The following is a 25,615-nucleotide window of genomic DNA, read 5'->3' on the forward strand; positions in this document are numbered from 1 at the left end:
GATGCATTATGGGAAATTCTAGTGTGAAGTTGATTTCCCTGTATCCAGAGCAGCTCTCTCTACCTTTCAAGGCTTCCCTGTGGTGAACTGTTTGTCATCAACCACTGGGCCTCTGAAATGCAGGGAAAGCTCAAAAAGAGGAAGACAGGGTGCTTCTCACCTCCACTCTCCTCAGGCTTCATAAACAAGCTTCCCGGCCTTCTTCCCACTCCTCCTCTCCCCATTGAGCTTGTTTTCTTCTTTTGGTTGATTCCCTTTAACTTTCTACCATGATAAATGGACACACCATCAGGCTTGAGAGGGCAGCACTTGTCTATGACTGGAAGCTTCTTTCAGAAAACACAGTGCAATTGGATTATGCATGTGAGGATCAAATTTTAGCCAAATTCTTGGATGTTCTGTGGTTCTCAGTGGTGAGTTACTTAACCTCTCTGAACCTAAACTTCTTCATCTAAGGTAAGATAATAAAAATGCCATCTCAAAAATAAAATAAAATAAAATAAAATAAGAGAGTCACAATCAAGTGAAATCAAATTGATCTGTATCAGTCATGTTGAACATTTACTCTAATAGATGTTCGGTGGATACTGCTATTTTTGTTCTTTACATGGTCCTGAAAGGCTCAGGGCTGTTCTTCTTTTTGCCCGTGTGAAACAATCCTTAAAACAAATAAACTGGTAGCTCTTTCAAAAGCAAGTGCCTCTTCATGCTGCTGTGTAGTTACAGTCAGGTTGGGGTTCACTGTATTTTTATATTTACTGTAGAGCAGTTAGATGGTATGTACAATGGCCATCTTTCAGCAGCATCACCCCAAGGTTAAGTCCCTTAGAAGACAAAAGACTAACAGTGTTGAGACAAATACCTATGTAGTCTTTAAAACATGCAGAAAAGGCAATGGTACTCTTTGTGAGTGCACTTCTCTTGGTAGGATTAAAATACAGGCTTCGTGGACCTCTCTGTAAGCCTGTCTCTGACTGATGGGTAAAGCAATTTAGAAGAGGAAACAACCACAATTTTTAAGAGCAAAAGCCATTTAAGGAAAGTAAATATGCAAATGAGGTATAAGAGGTGATATCATATTTCTTACTCAAAGGACTACTCTGGTCATCCTGTAATCTGCAGAACACTTTTGCTTGGAATCAAGAAATGAAAGGAAGATACTTGATACCTTGGCCTGTTGGAATGTAGAAACTTTTAGCCCACAAGAATGAATTGGCTACCTTGCCCCAACTGAAGTCTAGTGAACTGAGAGTAAGGTAGGACAATATCATGACCCAGAGAACTTGGCACTGAATCTTTTCCAACATTAAGTCTAATTTAATCTTTTCTTGGTAAATCACAGAAACCTACTCAAGATTTCTAGAAAGGTGATTATTTTCCTGAGAGAAAAAGAAAAGAGAAATGAGCTCCCCAGTGCTCAGAAAGACTACTGGAGTGAGTTGCATAAACCTGACCAAAGCTGGTGATAGCTGAGCATATATATGAAGAGGTCAGGGGTGAGAGTGAACAAGAGGGCCTTTCAGTGTGTCCCAGGTTTGTAGGCATGGGCAAAGACGATCTGGCTGAAGTCGGCTTCTTCTCTTCTCTAGTTCCATCAAGTTGGGCACTGCTTTGCAACTTCAGTAAGGAAAGGATTTGAGAGGTGACATCAAATCCAAGACTAAGTGTTTCTTCTCCCTGGTTTACTCTGATAGCTGCTGTACCTACAATGTCCCATGATGGAGTTTTGTGGGGTTTTTTTCACTCTCAAGTGATCAAAAACTCCACAGGCCACTATACACATCCAATTCCTACTAGACTAGGTTGTAAAGATGCAAACCATCTTTCCTTGTTTCATTTCTAATGAGACCTGTCCAGTATATAAAAATCTACCTGCCTGCATGTCCTCCATCTCTATCCACCCTCTCTGGTCATCATGGCTTAAACTGCTTAAATTTTCTCTCAGGAATCTGAAAAGATAAATGAGAAATGTTATTACTTTGTAAGGAATAGGAACTGAAAATTATACAATTTGTGGTCTCACACTACCATTTTAAGGCAGCTAGGAGGGGTAAGACCTAAGCAAAAAAGAAAAAAATAGTCTTTTGAAAAATTAAAGACAAAAAGAAACAGAGAAAGGAGATGCGGGATGTGGAAGAGGATCTCCCTGTCGTTCATTTCCTCATTCCTGTTAGTACAAGTGGGTTGCATGAAATGTCCACAAAGCCTTTTGATGACACCTTCTTTAAATCTGACTGGAGCAGCTTCTCTACTTAATGCCAAGTAATTCCTGCCAGAGCAATTAATAAGTAGACTCACAACAGCTCTGACTTTTCAGTATATCTTGCAATTCAAAGGGTTACTTGCTACCACATATAAACTTGCTTGCATCAATATTAGGCACCTGTAGACAATGCATATTGACATATCTGAGACGCTGACAAAGTTCCGTGGTTGGGTTGTCTGTGAGCTGGCTAGGCATTGCACATTTCATAGGAAGAGGCTTTTTGCCTCCCACATCATTTCACGAGAAGTTAGCAAGCTTGTCAGTGTGCTCAGGTATCATTGTGATAAGCACTATGTAACCCAAGAGAGGGAGATAAAAATCACCAAGGATGATGAATGCTAATTACTATCTTCATTGTAGCACCATTGGCTTTAGAGAACAAAGTTAAGCATCCCCTGATCCCTAGAGACCACCCTCTGGATTGGGTTTTAAAGAGCATTACATGGGCCTTGAAATAGAAGGGAGATGGGGGAAGCAGGGCCCTGTGCTTTAATCATGAAGGATCTTCTGATTTTCAAGTCAGGCCATCAAAACGCAGATGGGAATTCTGACACACGTGGGTATAATTAATGGATAACCATGTATGAATATCCATAAATGAATATGGTATGGATTTAATTGTCAGCAATCATCGAACAAACATTTAGGATGCAGGAGATTTGATTCTGAGCTCTGCCACTCCAGTCATGTGATTTGGATTTCACAGGGTGAAACAGAGACAATATATCAAATTCATTGTGTCACTGTGCCCTTTAAGAGACACAGTTTTAAGATTGCCCTGTGAAACTGTAACATATTCCATACACTTTTACCAATTAACCATTAATAAAATCATGAATGTAATTAATATAATAATCATATGTAACCATCTTTTAAAAATTCTTTCCTATACTACCAAGAATTTCATTTTGATATATTTATTGGTATTTAACATTACTGTATGTACATTAAATATAGAATAGCTTAAGCAAGTACTACAATGTGAGGCAAGAGGAAGCCTAGGGGATAGTAAGTGGGTCTTTGTTCTTGCTACTAAGTGATTAGCTAGAAACCATGACTCAGACCATTATAAGGTCTGCATGATACTGGCTGAATGCTAATCAAATTAACTTCCCTGGGCTGACAAATGATCACAAGTTGGCACCACAAAATGTGCTCTGCTCTAAACATTCAACACATCTTGTCTCCCATCCTACCAGACTGGACCATCGCTACACTTCTCCTCTAGTCAGATCCCTCAATGCCTAATTTTGTTCTCATTTTCCTCTCACAAACTCCATAAAGGGACCTTTAATATGGTTGACCCTTCTAGGAACCGTTCTGCAGAGAGCAGTACCACGGCTACATTTCCACTAGCTCTCCTTTCCTGCTGTGATGAGAGGAGCTCTCCCCATACCAGCCAGCAGCCCACTCCAGTCCCTCCGAAGGCTAAGCACAAGATCATTCCCCAAGGATCTCCCTTCATTAAAAAGGCAGCATGAAGTTTTCAGGAAGGAGCTCCTGGCTGACAGCAGAGCAGAATGTTAGCTAGGGAACCCAACAAGATGTACATGCGCATCTAGCAGTGCTTTAAAGGATAACAGCTTTCCATTGGGCACAGGTCAGGGGAACTTTGGTATGAAGAACAGGTGGGCTACCTGACAACCAGCAGGCAGCCTTGCTTTCCACTCCCGCCATTTTAAATCAGGATGTTTGGCAAATCATTAGTGTCTGCTAGTTATTAAACAGAGGAGAGTTCAAAAGCCCACGCATGTTTTTCTCCCAGCTTCCCAGGTGGTCGCTGTCTGAAGCAGCAACCTTTTTGCTTTCTGCAGCAAGCTCTGCAAACTTCCCATGGCTAAAGCACGTCTCTAACTGGTTCTGGCAACTGAGTCTCAGCCCATAAGATTGCCAAACCCGTCGGTGCCTGAGGACTACCATTTCCTCTCCTTGCAAGTTTATTGTTGAGATTACTGAAATGTACACAAATGACTGCATTTGACGGTGAAATTTGGTGGAAAAATAAAGATATAATAGGATTCTTTCTTAAATAATTTCCTGGTGCGATGTCTGTCTGCAAAATGAAATGAAATTATATGATGTCAAAAAATCATGTTTCAAAATGATTGACAACATGTGAATGTTTTGCATTGTGAAATGAGGTGGAAAATTTTAATTGCATGATGGGAGGACATAATATTTATTAGAACCTAGTAACTACAGAGGATTGCAATAAGGAGGACACAATTTTAAATTTGGCGTTAATATGTCAAGTCTAAATCTTAAATGAACATGCAGGAGTAAAATTCTTTATCAAAGCCTTTTCTTGGAGCATATGATTAAGTTTTCAGATGCTAATAGCTAAGCAGGATGGTCGAGGCGTGGGGCATGTCCATACTCTGACAAAGAGGCTAATCAGCATCTATACTGAGGTTTGAGCAGTGTTACCACATACCACATGCCTTCTAGGAGAGAGAGGAGGTTGATTGTGCAGAACTCACACACAAGTGGTGGTTTAGCTGAGGCCTAAGGCATAAAGAATGGAGAAAGGATTAGAAATGGGGGCGGGGAGGCAGAGGTGCATACAGAAAGGCCTTTGTAAGAAATCAGCAAAGCAAAGACCTAGAACCGAACTTTGCAAGTAACAGCTGAGGGTGGTAAACAGCAGCCAGCATCGCTGGTCTACCTGTCGGTTCCTGACAGTAGAGCAATGACTCCCCAGCCCTTGACAATAAAGCCAGAGCAGAATGATGGCTCTGAGGCCAAAACCAGAAGAAGCAGACTGCTCCTAACCCACCTTGCACCTGACCCTCAAACAAGTAAATAGTTTTACTAATCAGATTAGAAATGGCAAGATGCTGGCTCCTCCATGCTGCCCCACACTCCACCACTCAGAGAAATGTTACACTGACTCCAGAGCATACAGCTAATGAAAACGTAAAGCTTTCTAACGGAAAACCCCCTTTCTCTGCAGAGCTGTCAGCAGATACTAGGATATGGTAGGAATCTGGCAACAACGTGAATCTGCATTGGAAATCCAAAAGGCTGGAACTGGTCTGGTGGAGCAGGAGAGGCGAGAAGTGAAAGCACCTCAGGATGAGCAATGTGAAGTCTGAGCCAAGCTTAAGGAGGAAATGCAAGTGCAGACTTTATGGAGGACCAGCAAGTAGAGACTTTATGGCCTTTTTCTCTCAGAATTGAAGGGCTGTGCTGGGAGAGGCAACAGCTGGTGACCCCTTGTTCTCTCACAGCTTTGTGTGTTATAACTTCTCATCCCAAAGGAGCAAGTACCTAAAAGCCAAACATCCGGGGCCAGGAAGATGACTCGGCTAGTAAAAGCATGTGCCAGCAAGACTGATAATCTGAGTTCAATCCCAGGGACCTACAGAGTCAAAGCAAGAACTTACTGTTCCCGCTTGTCCACTGACTTGCCATGCACAGTATGTGCCCATAACATGCATAAGTAAATGTAATAAAGTGTTACAAAAGCCAGTCATCTAATATGATGCATAAGTGTTCCTTCTTATAAAGTATCTTGTTTTCCTGGTTACGATTAGTGAGTTTTTAACAACTCTATTGATAAATGCAATAATAACTTATCACATAGCTTCTCCATGCATCTGCTAGTCCAAATAATGTTCCTTTCTGGTAGTAAGAAGAACATGTCTGGAAGATTAATACTTCATTATATGCACATAACACAATTCGGGTGATTTGAAATGTATCGTTCTCCCCCAGACAATGAGTTTAATTGTATGAATTCAAAACTTCACAGGTTTCTAAATTGCAAGCCACTAAGACTTATCTTTTACCTGCTCAAATCATTCAGTGTATTCTGATCAGAGAGGGAATTTGTGTCTCTGTTCCAAATGCTAAAGTGCTCAAGAGCATCACAGAGTAATTATAAGTTTATGACATCATCTTAATATTGAGAGAGAGAGAGAAAGAGAGAGAGAGAGAGAAAGAGAGAGAGAGAGGAGGGGAGTGAAGAAGCGAAGAATGTACTGTTTCCCTTTTGGGAAACATTAATAGACATTTACAATCTGTTTTCTTTTGTTTGGATGTTACAACCAATAATATACTTTTATGTCTATAAATAAAGCCTAAAGTTGAATAAATCCAACAAACCCCTGAGCCTGCAGTTTGGACTCTTGATTCACATTCAAGACCAAAATTTATGAGTCAGATGTAGAGAATAAGTTGAAGCTGCAAGATTTGGGGGAAAATTATTCCACATGGTGATTATTTGGGGGGGGGGGCTGATTACACATACACACCTGATTACAGTTTCACCTGCTCCAGCTCGTCCAACATGATAAACATGGCCATTCTCTCTACTTCCTCTTGCTTGCACAACAGAAATGGATGTGCACAACCTAATACCATTCATTTCTATGTAGCTCCCCTGTCAGAAGCACCCTGCCTTCCCACTCTAGCTCTGACATCTGGGGTGCTGGGTGGTGATTTATGTAAATGTCTTGAGGGCTAGAAAGGGAAAGGAAGAACATCAACACTAATGACCAACAGCAGAAAAGAGCACTTTCTGGAAAGACACTCCCCATACAAACATGACGGCCTTTTTCTTGAACAGCAGCTCTATGCCCACCTCCACATGCTCACTTAAAAAGCTTCAGTTATAGTGACAGATTTCAACCAAGTTCTCCTGCTTCCCTAGCCACAGGAAAGGCTAGACTGTCCTGCCTAGGGCAGATCTCAGACCATTCAATTTACCTCTCCTTATATACTTGCTTCATCTGCAGTGCACACAGAGAGAGACACACAGAAAGAGAGAGAGAGACACACACACACACACAGACACACACAGACACAGACACACACACACACACAGAGACATACACACACACACAGAGAGACATACACACACATAGATACACACAGACACACACACACACAGAGACATACACACACACAGATACACACAGACACACACAGGCACAGACATACACACACACAGATACACACAGACACACATACATACACACAGAGACACACACAGAGACATACACACACACAGATACACACAGACACACACAGACACACACACACACAGAGAGACATACACACACACACACACACACACACACACACAGGCACAGACATACACACGCACACATACACAAACACACACATACATACACACAGAGACACACACACACACACACACCAGTAGTTCAATTCACTTCAAAGCCTAATTGCCCTTACTGAGAAGAAATTTTTCCTAATGTCCACTCACCGACATTTTCCCCTTTCCTCAGTTTCAAGCTGTTACTTCTTATTAGACATTCTCAAGCACTGCAAGCACGCCTACCCTTCCCTTAAAATGATTATTGCTCATATTTGTAGATGGTTAGCATAGCCTTCCATCCCTCCAGCTCCTTTCCCTGCAAGCTTTGAGTGTTAGGTTCCTTTAACCTTTCTTTATAGGTCATCTCTTCTAACCCTTTTATCTTTTTGGTCGCCCTTTCCTGAGTTCTCTCTAATTTACAGTATTGATGTTCTCTTTATAATGAGGTGCCCCAAACAGTGTGCTGGGCTGCCAGGAGAAGCCTGAGCTGGATCTCCATTTTCCTCTGAGCACCTGCCCCACATGTGCTGTTTGCCTAGTAGAGCATTTGTCTTCTCGCTGCTGCGCTACTTTATCTAAATACACTATCAGGCCCAATTCCTGCTCCCATTTGTCTCTGGATGATACATTCATCTAATACAATTCTCCTTTCCTCTGTCCCCTCCTTGGCCCCTGAGCCACTTCACAACTTGAATCCAAGGCTCCATAGTCAATTAAAAGAAAGTTCTCGGTGCTTTAGTTATCAAGGCTCTAGTCTATAATAAACTAGACACAGGTACTCGTTAGCTGTGACCCTTTTATTTACAGCGTCGTCAGCGTGGGTTTCTTTTTACAGCGCTGTAGGAGATTAAGAGCAAAGCTTCTGTGTTCATCGCATTGCCTTTACTGTGGGTTAGGACCTACGGGGCCTCCCTTCATTTCCTGAGACCCAAGCAATGAGCACAGAATCATTTCTAGTAAGTTCTGACTCTGATTAAAAAACAATCTTTATGAAATAGAAGCTAATAAAATTGCTTTCCTAATTACCCCGAGCTAGTTCATTTCCCAGCAAATATAATAAAATAGAGTTACTTGGCTCCGATTCACAAAATCTGAACCCAAGCTCATTATGAAGGCATTTAGCAGGGGGAAAAAGCATGTGTGCATAAGATGCTGTCCCATCAAGCAGAATGCAAGAAACCTTTTGAAGTTCAGACCTTTGAAGTTTGCAGTTATTGGTATTTTTTTTAAAATGCAGGTATTTGTGCTTCAAAAATATTTATATTAGTAAATCTGTGAGCCTGTCCTAATGTAATCTTTGGAGGAGGCTTTGGTTGAGAATATCAAATCTTTATTTAAGAAAAATATTTAGATCCATTTGTATTGTGTTAGTCTGTAGGCTGTTACACAGGGCAGCAAGACTTTACGTAACAGAATAGAGTAACTTATGTCCCAGGGCTATTTCTGCCCTGACTTGGGCCTTTCAAACTCTCTTTCATCTATTTAAAGCATGAGATTCTCATGACTATAAGTGGATGAAAGTGTTTGGGGTCGCTTCATTTCCCTTGAAATGTCCTATCATTCATTAACATGGACATGATTTGCAAATATTTCCATGCACACAGGGGTACTCTGCTAACAAAGCTTCCAAATGCTGCATCCCAGGGGAGAAAAACACAATTACCAAAATTGAGGAACACCTTAAGAAGGGCACATCAATTAACTAAGGGAATGATAACTACGTAGCAGAATCAGGTATGAACCCTCCCTGACTGATAAGACACTGGTTTGATACAGTACCATTGAAGGTAACCCTAGCACTACCACAATACAACCTGAACACACACAAAGTAAAGATGCAGCCTGGATCCACACAAAGAAAAGCCAAAGCCCTGTAGCCAGTAAAAGAAATATTGGCCTTCTTTTCTCTTTTAGGGATTTGCCTGAAACATTGGTTTAGCCTCCGTTCTGCAAGCCCCAATAGGAAGGGAAGTTGCCTCTGTCTTCTACCAGGGAGTGCAGCTCTTCTTGGGAAAATTTGTGAAATTCCACCCCCTGGGCAAAAACCATGGCTTTTTGTCAATATGCCCCGGGTAGAAATCTGACATTTCCATAATGATATGACAGATTTCCATCTGGGAAAACTGCCTTCTGTTTTCACAATGAATTTGAAGCAAGAATGAAAAATCTTTCACTTTGTCTATAAAACTATTTAAAAGAGGAATAAAAGGAGTCTGCATTTTTCCTACCTTGCCATAATGGAGTGGGTATTAAATGAGAGAAATCTGCAACTATTTTGGGTTCAATCAAATCATCAGCAATGCTTGGGAAAAAAAGAGTAGAGGGACGTGTGTGGAGAATAAATCCTTCCGGACAAATTTGTTACTGGTTTTTGATAGTTACTGGCAGATGAAAGGAATGATGTGTATCTAGCAATCAGGGAACTGGAAGGGACGGTGCAGCTGGAAGGCAGGGCAGTGTCGGAGCTCCAGTAAGCTTATCTGGTGAAACTGGCTCTAATTGATTTGTATGAAAGTATTGTCATCTGGATTGAAAATTTGCTGAAAGATGATAAACAAAGGATAGCAATAAATGAAAGGCAAAGGGGACATCACCAGGGTTAATATGAGTTTTGATCTCATTTCTCATGTTTTTTTTTTTTTTTTTTGAAATCCAACAAGAGAGGAACAACCTGAACAAAAATCGAATATGCAAATGAACCAAAATGAATGGCTCAGGCATTGCCTAGGAGAACTGAAAATTGGGATTTACTTAGTGAAGTGGGAAGAGGAAGTCTGAGGAAAGGGAGCACACATAAACATCCAGGAGGCTTGGGAAGGCCAATGCCAGGACACGGGGCTTTGGGAAGGATATCAAAAGGACAAGATGTAAGCAAAGTTTCTTGTTTTTGAAGATCCATTCTGTCTGAGTGGTTGGAGTTACTAGATTTCCTGTTCTGTCTGCCAGGGTTGGAGTAGAGTTGTGTTCTTGTGTTCTCTCTGGAATTATTTAAGTTGGGGTGTCCCTGAGTGAAAACCTGGGGCTCCTGGGAGTTAGGTTTTATTGTTTTTGCCTTTCTTTGGTTTTGTCTGTGTAAAGTCTAGGCTATGTTCAACCACATGTACATAAACCGTGCACTTTCCTTCCATCCACCTGAGGAGACCAGGAAGAGCTGCTGAGGTCCTTGCTTGGAGTTTGTAGACAGTCCTTACTTCTTAGGATCTGCAGAAGAGGATGCGTTCTGGGGGTCGAAGGCAACAGGCCCATTGGAAAGTAGACACAAAAGAGGAGGGAATTTCTGAGAAACAGAAGGTGAAAAGTGAAGAGGAGAGACTTGCTCTGAAAGGCAAGTATCCTGAGGATTAGTACTGGGTAGCATGCTGAGGGAGAATGACTCAGACACCATGAACAAGCGTGAGGCACCCGGTTTGCCGGCTCTTCCTAATGAACATGATGGTCAAACGCCCTGGGTTCGCCATATGCTGTGGCCATATGCATATCTGGTGAACCAGATGCCCCTGCTTTCTCTTCCCCATATTGCGCCATTTTTCTCACAGCATAAAGACATGGCTTAAGTGAGAAGCAGGAGGGGGTAGGGGGTAGGCAATGATAGCTTGTTATTCCAAAAGGTTGTAGGACAGAAAGCATCAGTTAACACATCCATATGCCCATTTGGGTCTCAAATATTTAATGAGCACCTACTAGGTACAAGAAGAGTTTATGCAAATCAGAGGTGATCCATCCTCCTCTGGAGTGTTTCAAGAAAGGCCATAGACTCTTCACACAGCTGTGAGAATTTCTCCAGTGCTCACTGATGGTGACGGGTGCACTGTGCCACTCTTAACACAAAGGATCTGAGGGATAACTCAGGCTGCTTACTCTTGGCAGTGTTTCAGACTGTCCTCCCATCTAGGAGGCCTTCCACTTCCTCAATCCCCTGTTCTTCCATAACTCACCCCTATCTTTTCATTCATTAAATATTTTTACTGCCTTTTGAACATTAGTATTCAAGATTCTATAATGAGGAAAAGAGAGAAACTCTACCTTGCAGGAGTTTACAGTCCATTGACAGGGATGTTAATCAAATAACAGACACACTGAAAGTACAACTGGAGAGTATCACATCAAACCAAAAGAGCTAGCTACAAATGCAGGAGCTAGAAAAACTAGGCCTTGCTTGTAAGAACCAGAATGTGACACTCAGTGGCACCTTCTGTTAAGACACTTTTCTAATTGTACAACCTAGTAATACATGTTCATTCTCTCTCTCTCTCTCTGTCTCTCTCTCTCTGTCTCTCTCTCTCTGTCTCTCTCTGTCTCTCTCTCTCTCTGTTTCTCTGTCTCTCTCTCTCTCTGTCTCTCTCTCTCTGTGTGTGTCTCTCTCTCTGTCTCTCTCCTTTCCCCCTCTCTTGCCCTCATTTAGACTCCTATAAGTACAGTGTAATAGTCACAACAAAGTCCATTCATGTAGTATGTATGTATGTATGTGTTTGCATATGCATGTATATATATGTATGTATGTACTATGTATGCATTATTAGCCTTTTACGATTTCCTGGCATTTAGTATATTTTAACACCTGCATATTATGGCAATCAATCAACAGGTAAATGACATGCTTCTCATCTCCAATTAGCAGCCCCGCTCGCCATTTCTGCACTGTGCCTTTTGTCTGCTACCTGTGTTTTTAGGGGTCATCAGCAGGCATTATTACATTAAAAACCAAACCTGGGTCTTCCAGGTGTCAGTGATACACTGTTCCTATCGGGGTTTGTGGAAATGGAGCCACCCTGAAGTCCCATAGAAAACCCAGGCTGAGCAGCAGCCCCTGCAGCTGAGCAGTGCAGAAGTTCTGAGCCCAAACTTCTCACCCCCAGGCAGAAATGTAGAGGAATGAAGGGAATGGTCTCAATTTGTATAACAAACGTATGACTGAAGTCAAGTTATGACTAGTTGCGCTGTAGGTTGAAAATACAATTGAACTTAAATGTTCCTGGAAGTGGGTCAAGCTTCCCTGGACATCAACACAACAATCTTTGGAATTATTATTTAAACGACTTTCTACTGTGAATCAGTCAACATTTTTATAAATTAGCCCTATAAACAGTCCTTTATTTGTGACACATACTCCAAGGCCAGTTGTAAAAAGCCCAGCTTTCCCTCAGCTAAACAGCTCCAGGACAGGCAGGGAAGTAAAATGTCCAGATGGGTGCTTCAGGGTCAGCCTGGATATTTTTATATTTATCTTTCTTCATCTCCACTACAGGGTCAGGAATGATAGGAAAGAGCATACACGTGGAACAGTTAGCCACTCCAGCTGCCCTCGGAAAGCCTCAGGATTATAGAAAGTGACTATGGGAGGATTGGCTCGCAGGAACACAGAAGAAACCACAGCAGAGTCTGTTCACAGAAAAGCACAGGTCGTGTAACATGGGACTGATCTTCAACATGATCCCAGAGAAACCCAAATCACAGTAAGTACAATCTGGTTCTCATTCCACCTTGAATTTCCAACAGGTTTCTGTTCCCCAGGTTACCAAGTACCGAGTGACTTCTCAGCCTAGGCTCATTAAGTTTAATGGAAGACTATATCCTGTGACTTCTTTTCCATCATCCCATGACTGAGGTAGGGGCAGGGACTTTCTTGAGAGAAAGATCCTTTGAATCAAAGCCCATTCTGTGGCAGATTCTGAAGTGATACCTCTCTATGGTCTCTTCAGGTACTCGGAAAGTGGGAGATAGACTCTGATTTGCAGTAAATGGTCATTGTTCAATTTCCTAACTTAGAAAATTCAATCTCACTATTTTTCTACTCTGAGTATTTGGTTGGGGAACTGAGAATATCAGGAGAAATTGTGTTTTATAAGTTTAAAAACATATATTGTCTTCTATCTTTTAAGTGCCTGCACACTGAATTGGTTCCTGAATATCTTCATAATTGGACATTTTATAGATCTGAGGACACATGTTCAATATGTCTAGGAGAAAAATGTAACTAACCAATAACATTGAAACAGGACCTAGGCTGAGAAAGATGCTGTCTCCCGGGGCAAGCTTTCTCTTTTACCTCGCAGTCCTTTTTGGAGATCATGGGGCATAAAAAGTGAGGCAGATCATGTAGCATCAGTGGAGGGAACAATGCAAGTGAGATACCAACCGCCCACACAGCTTGGGGAGATATGGGAAGGGATCCAGGCTTCTCTCTCTGCTTCTATTCATTTCGATCCTATTTGGAACTAGGGCCAACTTCCAAGGACCCAGAGAAAGATGTAAGGAGGCAGAGAGGACTTAGGAGTGAGAAACACATGGAGACTAGCCAAAGTAGTAGTATCTTTTAGGTTCTAATATTGAGTGGTGGCTGTTGCTTCAACCCACCTAAGGACCAGTGTCATGGTCCCCATCTTATCTGTTTTGCCACACAGCTCTTGGCCAGTAAAGCCCTAGCTCTTCAGAGCCTCTCTCAGCTCTTCCTGGGTTCCTTTACACCTCATTCCCCCCTCCCCAAACACTGCAATCTGTCAAGGGCTTCGTGTCAAGGTTGATCTAAAGTTGAATCCCACATTTTCCCCAGCCTTAGCCCTAGCTATTAGCAGCTGGTAAATAACCACTGCTTGTATTTCTCTCATCCAACAAATGAGTGGTTAAGGAACCATATCAGGTACCAGTACTAGAACCATGCTGAAGACACAACTACGCAGTAGAGAAGACAGAGTTCCCATCTCTTGTGTCTAGTAGAATGTAGGCAGGTGAAATAGTTATAAAAATAAGTGTGCCTTTGTACACTTGGTTAAATGTGATGAAGAACAATGAAGAGTATCTGTGACTTCCTGACAGACAGATTCAGTCTGTGAGTGACATGGGTCTTCTGAAAGTCTAGACTGAGACTGAAATGCCAGTTCAGTGATTTGGAAATAATTTGACAAAGAAAAGACATAGAAAGTGGGGCTTCCGGTAGAGACAATTACATGCAAAGGTAAAGTTGTATTGTTCTTTGAGGAGGTTGTACAAGTTCTAAAGGGATTGGCTGTGGAAAGGCAGGCAGAATGGATGGGCTGAGGTGGGAACCTCCCCTGAGAGAAAAACACTATCACATGTGCTCATTTTTAGAAAAGCAACGGCCTGCTTAGAATAAACTCAAAGCTACTGTGATTTGAAATGCACATTTCACCAAACCTCAGGCTGACTTAGCTCCTCTAAATCTCTTCCAACAATCACTGACTTGCTGAATTTTGTTAACTGGCCCATTTCCAGAGGCATTGAAAATATTCAGGTGACAGGTCTCTGAGCTACAATATTCTGTGAGCTCCTCACGTTACCTGATCATTCAAAGAGAGGACTGAAGAAGTTGTTTCAAGGAAAAATTAATAGCTGGACACTGTGCCGCTTGCTTCCTTGTCTGCATCTTGCCTGTTTGTTTGAGGCCTCTTTGGGACACCTTGGTTTGGGGCTGTTTCTTCATTACTATGGAAGATGCTTTGTGAGTGAAGCAGGGGGCAGAACATAGCTGACTGTGCAAAGACAGCAGGCAAAGCCAGAGTTCCTACAATGGCTGGTAACAGACACCCTCCTGCTCCTACTCCAGAGAGCAGACAGGTTCTCAAACACTTGTTTGTTACCTTGTGCGCCCCCTGCTGGCCCCAGGCCTGCAGAACGGAGGTGTGACTGAAGGTGAGTCTACCCACATTTAGGCAACTGCCAGCAAGCCTCGCCTCCCTGCCTCCCCACTACCCCTCACCTTATCCCCACAGCTCACAAGCTCACGAAGCACAGTGCTCAACAGCAAACCCTTTTACTTTGCACTCTGTCTCTTGTGTGTGACCAGTCTTTTAAGTTTCTCCACGCCAGAAACAAAGATCTGGATATTTTCCACTTGCCAGGACATCTCCAAAGTGGCCAGTGTTGGTGGGGAACCATCGAAAGGTGTACTCAGATGACTCTGGAAACAATTAGCAATGGAGAATAACAAATATAGGCAGGCATACCCAACCTCATTTGAAAGAGGTGATCACAGATAACGATTTTGCAATATTCTATCTCCAGGTGTTCAGTTAATATCCATATATACATTGCCCAGTATTTTTTTCACCCAGAAAGGACATTCCATCCTTCCTTTCCACTGCTTTTTTTCCTCAGTGTTAATGGCCAGGCCTAAAACATTTAACCATGCATAGTTCCCTTTAGTTTTTTTTCTAAAAGGCAATATTTTTTTCAGCATGACAACCATTCAATGTTAAAGAGACGACCATAGCAGCAAGCTAGGACAGTCGGGTCCCTGGTATCCCAGTCTCTGTGACTGAGCCCCTTCAGGCTTTCCACCCTAACCTCAACACCTCAGGTTATAGTCTCTTTGTTGCTGATACAAGCTCTGAGGGTGTCCCCATGGAGACATAAAAAGGCTTCTGGTTTCTACTTAATAAGGAAACCTGAAAATATACAAGACCCTAAATGCGTGGCCTCTGAGAGAATTTTCCCATGGGCCAAATCCAGGTGTAAGAAATAATTAGGAAGGGCACAACCATGATTACATTAAGCTCAATGTTACATCTACATGCCTGCAAACAGGGCAGCCGATTCCCCACGTTGTTTCTTGTGTTACATCTTTGGTTTGTTTCTTCTTTTGTCTTCCATAATAATGCAAACATTCTGTGCTCTGTTCTTTACTGAGCATCTCCATTTTCTTTGTTGCTTGCTTGATCCTCATGACATCCCTGGGGAATAGACAAAAGGACAGAAGGCAAGCAACTGCCCAGGGTAGAAGAGCTGATAAGAAGCAACCCCCCTGTTACCCAACTGCTTACCCTAAAGCGGATCTCCTTAAAGAATAGCTACGAGTTACAAAGACTAGGGAAGCTGAGTCAAGGAGAGAAACCATCCAAACCGAATGAAGGCCATCAAGATCCCTTGTGAACCCCCAGATTATCACTAAGCCCCCTGACTGAAACTGTAACAAGTGGAATATGCCCATCCCTTGGGCTTACACGATGGCACTTTCTACTTCTCTGATTTTCCACAAGAACTGTTACAGCAAGGGATCCTTATAAGAACACGGAGATCCTAAGTCCTAAGTGCTATGGTGGTGACGTCAGTATCCACTGGAAGGCAGACTGTTTTATATCAGGCAATTGTAAATACTGGTGGCATCTGTAATGTCTAACCAGAGTAACTTAGGGGTTCTGTTCCTAACTTTGATTTTAACTTGTTCCTGGGCCAGTAACTTAGATCCCTACCCTTACCTTAATGCACTTTTTATAGTTTAATTTCCTTTTTGTGGTGCTGTTTGGAGTTGGAACTTTTTTTTTTAAAGCAATACGACTCAATTGAAATCAGATTTCCCCTAAAGAAATAGCACAGATCACAGAACGGCTGAACCTGAAAATGGTGATACCATGGAGAACCGTTTTCCCCTTTGCTACCCCTCTGTCTATCGTAATGATCTGTTTGCCCTGGCCTTACAGTGTTGAAACCATGGTACTTATGAACAAAGCCTGCTAAAAGTACATAGAAGTTATTTCTTTCATCTGCAAAAGCTTTGTGGGTGGGATGCGTCCTTCAGTCCCTATGTAGTACTTCCTGATAATATTAACACTACTTCCTGCCATGACTAGGGTTGCCAAGGCATGAATACAGAGATATGAATCTCTAGGGAAATCAGGTCATTGCATACAAGGCCAGAGAGTGGGAGTTGTAGGGGGAGAGGGAACTTAGGAAGTGGGCTTAGTACACCTCTGCCAATGATTCTCATGTATGAATGAGATGAACTTAAGATGTAAAATTTTGTGGAGAAGCATCATCATTTTGGGGATAAGACCTGAGAGGAGAGGAACCAGGAAAAGGTGATCAGAGAAGGGAGGAAGAGCAGGGTAAAGAACACAGGGGTCACAGTAAGTTCCTCCTCTCCTACCCAACTAATCTTTGGAAATGACTTTGACTCCATGGGTCTCAGTTTTGCTTTTAGCCTGCAAAGTGGGAGATATATTAGAAAGGCCCTCCTTATAGCAAGCTTGTGTGTGTGTCAAATGAATAATATGCGTGAGAAGTACTTCACAGAGATCTTGGACTCTGGTTCTCATGCTGGGGTGCCCACAGCCCCTTTGGCTGTAGCAATACTCTTGCAGGATCTACACAATCATCTTTTCAAAGCAACCGAGACGTTCAGAACACAAGCAAGAACAAGTTGAGGATGACTGCTCCTTCCATGCCACTGCCCAGGGTGGGCTCTGGGGATGCTCAGAGCTCTGAGATGAATGACTGAGTCAATGGGATCAGACATGCTGTACACACATGGCCTCCGTTTGTCTTTAAGGTTTCCATGAATGGCCAGTGGCTGGTAGAAGAAAGCTTTCTAACATCTAACATGGCTGGTGAGAAGAAAGAATGAACTGGAAGACAATAAGATAGAGAGAAATTGGCTTTCTGTTGCCTAAAGCTACTGAATTTTTTAAAGACACAGTTTCTCCAAAAAAAAAAAAAAAAAAAAAAAAAGCTTTGATTCCAGGTATGAAAATGAGTAAAGCAGGCAGGGGACAAGGACTTCCAAGGAACTAGTTTCATTTAAGGAACAAGGTTATATAATTGTTCCTATGTTTGATTTGGTGGTGGTGGTCACTTTTATTTTTTATTTGCTTGCTGGTATGTGTGTGCACCATGTGCATGCCTAGTGCCTATGGAGGGCAGAAGAGGCATCGGATCCCCTCAGACTAGAGTTAGAGACATTGTGACCATCAGGAGTCCTGGGAGGGACAGCCAGTGTTCTTACTGCTGAACCATCCCATCCCTCAGCTTCTCTGAATCATCTTTCTGTATGGTTGTAGATATTACTAAGAAGTTTCCCCAGAAATAAAGGTCAAGAGAGAGAGAGAGAGAGAGAGAGAGAGAGAGAGAAAAGAAAAAAAGAAAAGAAAAAATAATACCAGCAAAAATAACAATACTATCTCTCCTTTCCTCCATCTTCTTCCTAAAAGTTGTCAGGACCAAACACAATAAATGCTATCTGTTCTCCAGAAGTAGATCTTTCTATTTAACTCTTCCCCCCCTCCACCTCGATACACACCACTTCATGAAGTCAAATGATACTTGGGCACTTTAAACGCTGGCAACAGGTTTCTAAGGCTCAACCCACCAACCTCAGTATATTAATTAGTTTTCAAGACCTCCAAGCAATAAAAATTTCATAGTTCAAGGTCACAGTTTGACTTATTTACAATTGACAAACTTGGCAGACTCTGTGCCAGGCCACTCTGTACGATGGGAAATAAGTTGTCATTCCAGTTAACAAAAGAATCTTTCTTTGCCATCTCCCTACAATGGCCCTGCAAATGAACATCGCCTGAATAAAACCCTAACCACGTTTTCACTCTCATTAACCACAGTAGGGTATCACACAATTTGCCTGGCTCCTGCCTAGACCACTGTGCACCACTTTAGCAGCAGCGTTTGATGGGTTTTATGGCAGGTGATATATGGAGTGGGAGTTTCGGGAGTCGTAAACAGAAGGCACTGTGTATCACAATGTGGTTTAGGGATATAATGACTGTGTTGTAAAGCAAGGGATGACAATACTGCACTAGGCTTGGGGTACTGAACCAATAGACCAAGCAGCTCGAAATAATTCAAGGAAGAAGGAAAATACCCTAGGAAGGTGTGTGTGCATGCCTGTATATGCACACAGGGCTGCAGCTCTCTTTCATTAATTACCTCTGATGAATTTGAATAAGAGCTACTAAAACTGAAATAAAGCCGTGTCTCCCTGGAAAAAAAATAGAACACTGCTCTTTTCTTCTAGGGCACTCTTTTTTCTGCCTCCTCTGTTGCGTTCTTAACCACGTTCAGTGGCAGGGTGATGAGGTAGAGGTAGTCATGGTACAAAGAGAAGAGAGCAGAGGAAGTCGAGTGGATACATGCAAAGGAGAAAAGCAACACCCAAGCAAACTTCCTTTCCTCCGCAGGGAGACCAGTTACTCCACCAGGAGGGAAGCTCTGCCCCTCCAATGGCAGGCAGGCTATTGAGCTCCATACTCGGAGCAGCTCATCTATGAATACCTCAGGTGTGCAGGATCCCATCACTTCTAGTCACTTTCCCAGATAGTCTCGAAACAGGGAATTGCATATGACCTTCTAGGAAAAAGAAAAACCATTGGACCAACAAAGGAAACCTTGTGATTTCTTGGACAACTCGGGAAAGTTCTCTGTCTTTTGGCATACCTTTCCTGACAGGAGTTGAAGAGCTGACCAGGTAGGTAGTAGTTTGAAACTATGAAGCCATCCTAATCATCATCACTGTCACCACCGACGCTGCCAGGGCGGCACCATGATCAGGGATGTAATGTGCCCGCTGCCAGGGCGGCACCATGATCAGGGATGTAATGTGCCCTTTGCTAGCGCTCTGTTTTCTAGTAGGTCCTAAAGAGAACGAAGGGCCGTATCTCGATGGATGAGCATAAATGCTGAAAGTAAGAGATCCTGAAAGTTTGCTATCCCTGAGACACAGAGAGGGAAGTACAAACATCTATTAGTCAATCCCTAGGGACTGCAACGAGCTAGGCAACCTGTACCTTTGGTCCATTGAAATGTCATGGGGAAGTGACTTCTGTCTGAGTGCATAGAATAGACCTAATCTGAACCCAGACAGCAAAGTACCCCCCATCTTAAAAAGAAGATGGCTCAGGGAAAACACACCATTCACTAAAGTAACAAAGAACCTCCAAGTGCTGCGAGTGAGTACGCAGGGCTGACTAACTCCAAACAGGACTCACAAAACATCCCCACCCGTTACTCCCCAGTTATACTAGTGAGACTGCATTTCACACCAAGCTGAGCTAAATCAGACTGAGTATGTTTCAATAAGCACACTTACATGTGGGCCCTCAAGATCAGACCTAAGTTCGTATCACCTTAGATATTAAATCAGGGCAAGCATATTGCTCAACTATTATTTAAATTAGTCAGTACCACTCTGCCAGGAGAGTCTTGTGCTTATGTAGCTCCCATCTGCCAACTACTCCTTCAAATCTGAGAGTCACATCTGAGAAGACTCAAAAGAATAAACCACTTACACACACACACAGAGGGAGGGGGAGGAGGAGGGAGAGAGGGAGAGAGAGAGGGAGGGAGGGAGAGAGGGAGAGAGAGAGGGAGAGGATAAGCCCATAATTGAATTATAAGCAGGCTGGAAGCACTGAACACCCTTATCTAATGCCACTGTTTGACTGTGTGGTGTGACATGTCTGTGTGTGTGTGTGTGTGTGTGTGTGTGTGTGTGTGTGTGTGTGTGTGTGTGTGTGTGTGAGTGTGTGTATGTGTGTGTGTGTGTGTGTGTGTGTGTGTAAAATACACACATGCTTGTATACATGAACATATACAATCAGCCATAGGTGTTCATGTGGAGGCAGAGGCCATCACCCACCACATTATTCACAATCCATCTCTGGTTTTTAAACAAGGTTTCTCAGTGAATCTGGAGCTCACCAAGTGTATAGACTGGCTAGCCAGTGAGCCCACTGGATCTTCGCTTCTCTGTCCCACCCACCAGCACTAGCGTTACAAACCCACACCACCATGCTCAGTTTTTTTGCAGGTTCTGGGATGCTGAACTCAGGTCCACATGCCTGCTCAGAAAGCACTTAACTTGCTGAGCCATCTCCCTACTCCCCTCCTTCGCCCAGACTTATCTCAAGTCCCCCCTGATCCACATCCATCCTTTGCATTTGTGGGACCAGAGAGACACAGATTCTCCTTCATCTCAGTCCACCCCAGCCCGCATGCTTTGATGCCAAATGTGGGCCAGGCACTTAGCCATGGTCCATGTGGATCTGCCAAGACTGTCACTTCATTTCCTTCTCCCTTCTTAACAAGGAAATGACTGACCCACGTGTAGCACGTATCTATTTATCAACAGATCATAAGCCCAGTCTTCTGAGATCTTGTGACAGGTCCCATTAGCTGTGAGCTACCCAATAATGTGTATAATCAGTTGTTAATGGCAATATGCTATTCCATGATAACTGGGCCATTAGTGAGTGTCTCTGCTGTCTCCTATGAAGGCAGTATTCTACCTGACAGTACCTACACAGGGAAGCTATGCACCCCAACTCTTAGTGGTTCCCCTAGATGAGAGACAGAGTGCTTCCCTAAATTACCCATGGTGGACATCTTGTGTCCCTTTACAGTTTATTTAGAACCTCTTAAGGGAGCCTGAGTTATATGCAGAAACACAGGGCATTTGAACAAAGACACATGTCCAAGAACCCCAGGTCTTCAAGGTACCTTGAGTCACAGCAAGATAATTGACACTTGAGGTGCACCCTAAATCCCAAGTCCTAGAAATGAATTGTCTTAACATCATCCTACATAGGTCACCCTACATATGAATCTTTACAAAGTTCCAGCCACTGCTGTTCTGTGTGAAGAAACTTCAGCAAGAAGTCACAAACTCTCTCTCTCTCTCTCTCTCTCTCTCTCTCTCTCTCTCTCTCTCTCTCTCTCTCTCTCTCTCTTTCTTTCTCCTCCTGGTCCCCTCATTTTTCTCATCCTTTTCAAATAAAAATGTCTCCAGAGCAAAGCTTAGGTTAACCCCAGCCAAGGCTCCCTTGGTTTCCATTGCATGTATCTCCATCCCATTGCATTGAAAGAATCAGATCATAAAGCCACAAAATTTTCAAAAAAAAAAAAAAACAAACAAACAAACAAAACAAAAAAACAGAGGTGTAAACCTTCACTTAGTAACTGAAAGTCTGTGCCCATCACACAAGCAAAATAACCTCCAACCTCAGCCCAAGTTCTGATATTTGGCAAGTGGCCTAGCTTAGACCTTCATGGGTCAGAGTTTGATTTATGTGGAAATGCAAAATCTCACTGAACCTAGAAATCTGTCAGCTGTATCCAGCCAACCCTGAGGTGATTTACATCCAGGCTTCATCCCAGCCATGACTATCAAAGGCCCTTGAGTTTTTACTACTACCTCCATAAAAAAAGGAAATTTAACACTAAGGACTTGCCAAAGAGTCATCCCTTTTTGTCGGGAAGAAATAAAGAATGAGGTGTTTGCTAAGTGCAGTGAGGAAGCTGAGTCTTTGGCCTTCATTCTCTGTCATGTTCTAGCAGCCAAAACTCAGAGGTTTCCCTCTGCTCTTTCCTTAGAACCACCAACAAAACAGAATTACCCTCAAACCGTGGAGGTATCAGCACCCTAGGGGAAGGATGACAGCTTCAGTCCACATTCACCCAAAATGATAAAATAGATCACCATTTCTCCACGGGACAGGAGTGGGGTGGGGAGTTAAGCCTCCATGTGTGAAGAGCTCAAAATATCAACACATAACATTCTGAATTTTTTCCTAGGGGGAGGTGTGTCTACAACATATTCAAAGGCACCAACCTAGACTAGCCCTGAGGCTAGCAAACATGCTGACCCAAGTGCCTGTGATACAGTGGTGAGAAGCACAGGAATAGGAAGAGTTATTCCTCCCTGCTGGCAATGCTTCATTAAGCTATCATGGAAGACAATGCCTTGAGCAGCCATTCTAGGCCACATACTGCACAGGGGCTATAAGGATGGACCAATTGAATGTGATCCTTCTATATTCCCCTTCTGGTTTCAAAAGCCATATTAAAGTGTGAGTCTCTTTAGGGAACCTGAGCCATTTTCAGATAAGGAGAATCACTTACTGATGGTTCCTGAAAAGTGGGTTTCCAAGAAACCGTTAGACAATCTAACACCCCAGTTATATCTGAATTTCTGCACACTTTCATTCATTCCATCATTCAATGCATATATTCAGTCAACAAACATTCACTAAATGCATAGCATGCTATAACGAGCCTGCTAAGATAAAATGCTCAGCAAACAAAACTTCAATTTATGGAGCTTAATAATGAATTAGTTGCAAACAAATGAAAACTTTCAAATGTGTAGGTACTATGAAAGAGAAATGTATGGGGCTCTTTGAGAACCCAAAATAGAGGGAGGACAAACTGGCCTGATTGGGAAGTTGGGGATAATTACTCTAGGATGAGCCTTCTGGAAGAAGATGCTGGAATGACTGGAGGAAGAGTACCCCAGACAGGAAAAAATGTAGCCAGTCCAATTGGATAGCATTTATTTCAAGGCCAGAGTTCAGTCAATGCCCAGAAGAACCACAGTTGAAGATGACTGTGCCAGAGACTGGCCATGCTGGTTAAAGGATTTAGGCTGGTCCTGGGAATTATGGAAAGCTTGTCTGACACATGATCATGTTGTTTTGGTTGTTAATAATTTTTCTGGCTTCAGGATGTATAAATGAAGAGGCAGGCAGTGTGGGAGCACAGAGGTAAGTTACCGTCTTCTCAAGGACCAAGCAGTAGGCATGCTGGCTTGATGGCAGGGAGTATGTAGGTGAAAATGAGCAGGAAGTGACTTCAGTAAGAGGTCAAATGTATTAGCCATGTGTAACAGACTGTGCCTCTTGGTTTGAATTCCAGAACGGCAGTAAACCACTTCACAATCTGTTTCATAGTTTGTATCTGTATGCACCAAGGCTCTAGCTTTTCCAGTCCCTTTCTAGGTTCTCTCAGTTTAATTTGCTCACCTTCAAGCTTAACAAATCAGCCACCTTGACCCACTGTAGCAATTTCCTTTAGTGATCCCCTGTTAAGTCTTCTACCCACGTGTTCTGGGCCTTCTGCACACCTCTTGCTTAGGACCTGTGAGCACTCCTTCTTACCACCTTTCTATCCTTGTCTCAAATCCAACCAATCAGCACAAGTTGCTGTGCTTCCTGCTCCACCATCCCATCTTGGGCTACAATAGGGAGACAAGGGTTGCCTTCCTGACTGCTTAGAGAGCCTGACCACTCATCATTTTACTACCCTTTGATAGCATCTCTTACTTACACAGCAAAGCAAAAATCAGTAGGGATGCTCTTCAGTGCACTATTCATCAACCATAGCATTATATTGTAATGCTTAATTGTTTAAACTCAACAAGAATGCCATGAGGAAATCATCGCCCCTTTTTAGCAATGAGGAAACTGAGGCATGGAACAATTAAGTAATTTGCCCAAGGTCATGTGGTTAAAATGAGATTCACGATGGAGGATGATGCCAGATTGCTCGATTTGAAATCTCATGCTCTAGTCAGATGTTCACACACTTACACCATTGAGGACACATCAGGTACTTCTCTTGGTCCAGATATACTTAATCATCACTACAAAACAGAGATCATCAAGCAATGCCAAGAAATGTATTAATCCTTGTGCAGTCTCAAAAAGTCAACAGGCATTTGTTTCTAATAAATTTGACTTCCTTTTGTTGTGGTGCCCTCTCTGAGGCCAGGAAGGTTATACTCTCCCACTGTTTGTCTATTTATTGAAATTCCCTAGTTCTTGCACATGACTTAAGGGACTACTAACTCTATTTCTGAAGAGTTTCTTTTCCTCCAAGAAATTTGGAGATTTTTGTCTGTTGTTTTTCTCCTGGAAAACGTGAGTTTTTTTCCTAGAAAGAAATTTAACACTTTAAGAAGACTGTGCCCCCTTTGTCTCTTGTATTCTGTATCTTGTACAATTCATGTTGAGATGGAGAATGATCTTCACTATAGTAAAATACATGGGCTTAGAGGCATCTAGATATTTCACATATTAAAGTATCATTAATAGTAATAAGAATGCCAAATATTTATTGCACTCTTTTCATCTTAGGCATTGTGATGAACACATTTCAGACAATGGCTTGCTTACTTTATAAAGATGAAAATTAGAGCTTAGGAATATCACACCATTTTCCCAGAGGCATACCGATTAAAAGTTGCAAAGATTTAAACTTGAGTTTTTTTGGTCCTCTGCTCTTCACTTATTTAGTATGTGAGCTAGTTAGAGATCCAGCAGAGAAATCAGCCTCAACAAAAGCATTCTAGCTACCAGAACCACAGACTTGAATTCAGTTCTACTGCCCTCTCATTTCCCCAGCTGAGTGACATCGACACTAGACATAAAGACATACATCCTGTCGTCTATCTCCATGACCTTGTAGTTGCATCTGGAGAACAATCCTCACAGCTGCCACACTTCTGCAAGTGTCTAGGTACAGCTTGTCCTCAGGTTGCCTCACCAAATCTATGCAGTGTTTCTTCAGCATTTGGTACCTTTCTCTCTCCTCATTTTCTCCAACACTCCACCCCCATTACACCCCAGCTTGAGCTCTCAGAGACTAGACTTGCCAGATAAAATGATAAGATACAAGATGCCCAGTTCTATTTGAATTTCAGAAAAACAACAGAAAAAAATTCAGCATGCATATGCCCTATGTAATATTTGGGACATACTTATACA

The 25,615-nt window shown here is 42.5% G+C and overlaps 1 long non-coding RNA gene across 2 annotated transcripts in view; it reads right to left on the bottom strand.

Annotated features, from left to right (window-relative positions):
• LOC116070759 overlaps positions 1 to 15,236 on the bottom strand; it is a 90,398-nt gene extending 75,162 nt beyond the window's left edge. For both annotated transcript variants that reach the window (XR_004110550.1, XR_004110549.1), the window contains exon 1: positions 15,046 to 15,236. This is a non-coding gene — a long non-coding RNA (uncharacterized LOC116070759). The remainder of the gene's footprint in view (positions 1 to 15,045) is intronic.
• Between the last annotated feature and the right edge of the window lie 10,379 nt (positions 15,237 to 25,615).

This window comes from Mastomys coucha, unplaced genomic scaffold (genome assembly GCF_008632895.1).
Source record: "Mastomys coucha isolate ucsf_1 unplaced genomic scaffold, UCSF_Mcou_1 pScaffold22, whole genome shotgun sequence".
In the NCBI taxonomy this organism is placed as follows: Eukaryota; Metazoa; Chordata; class Mammalia; order Rodentia; family Muridae; genus Mastomys; species Mastomys coucha.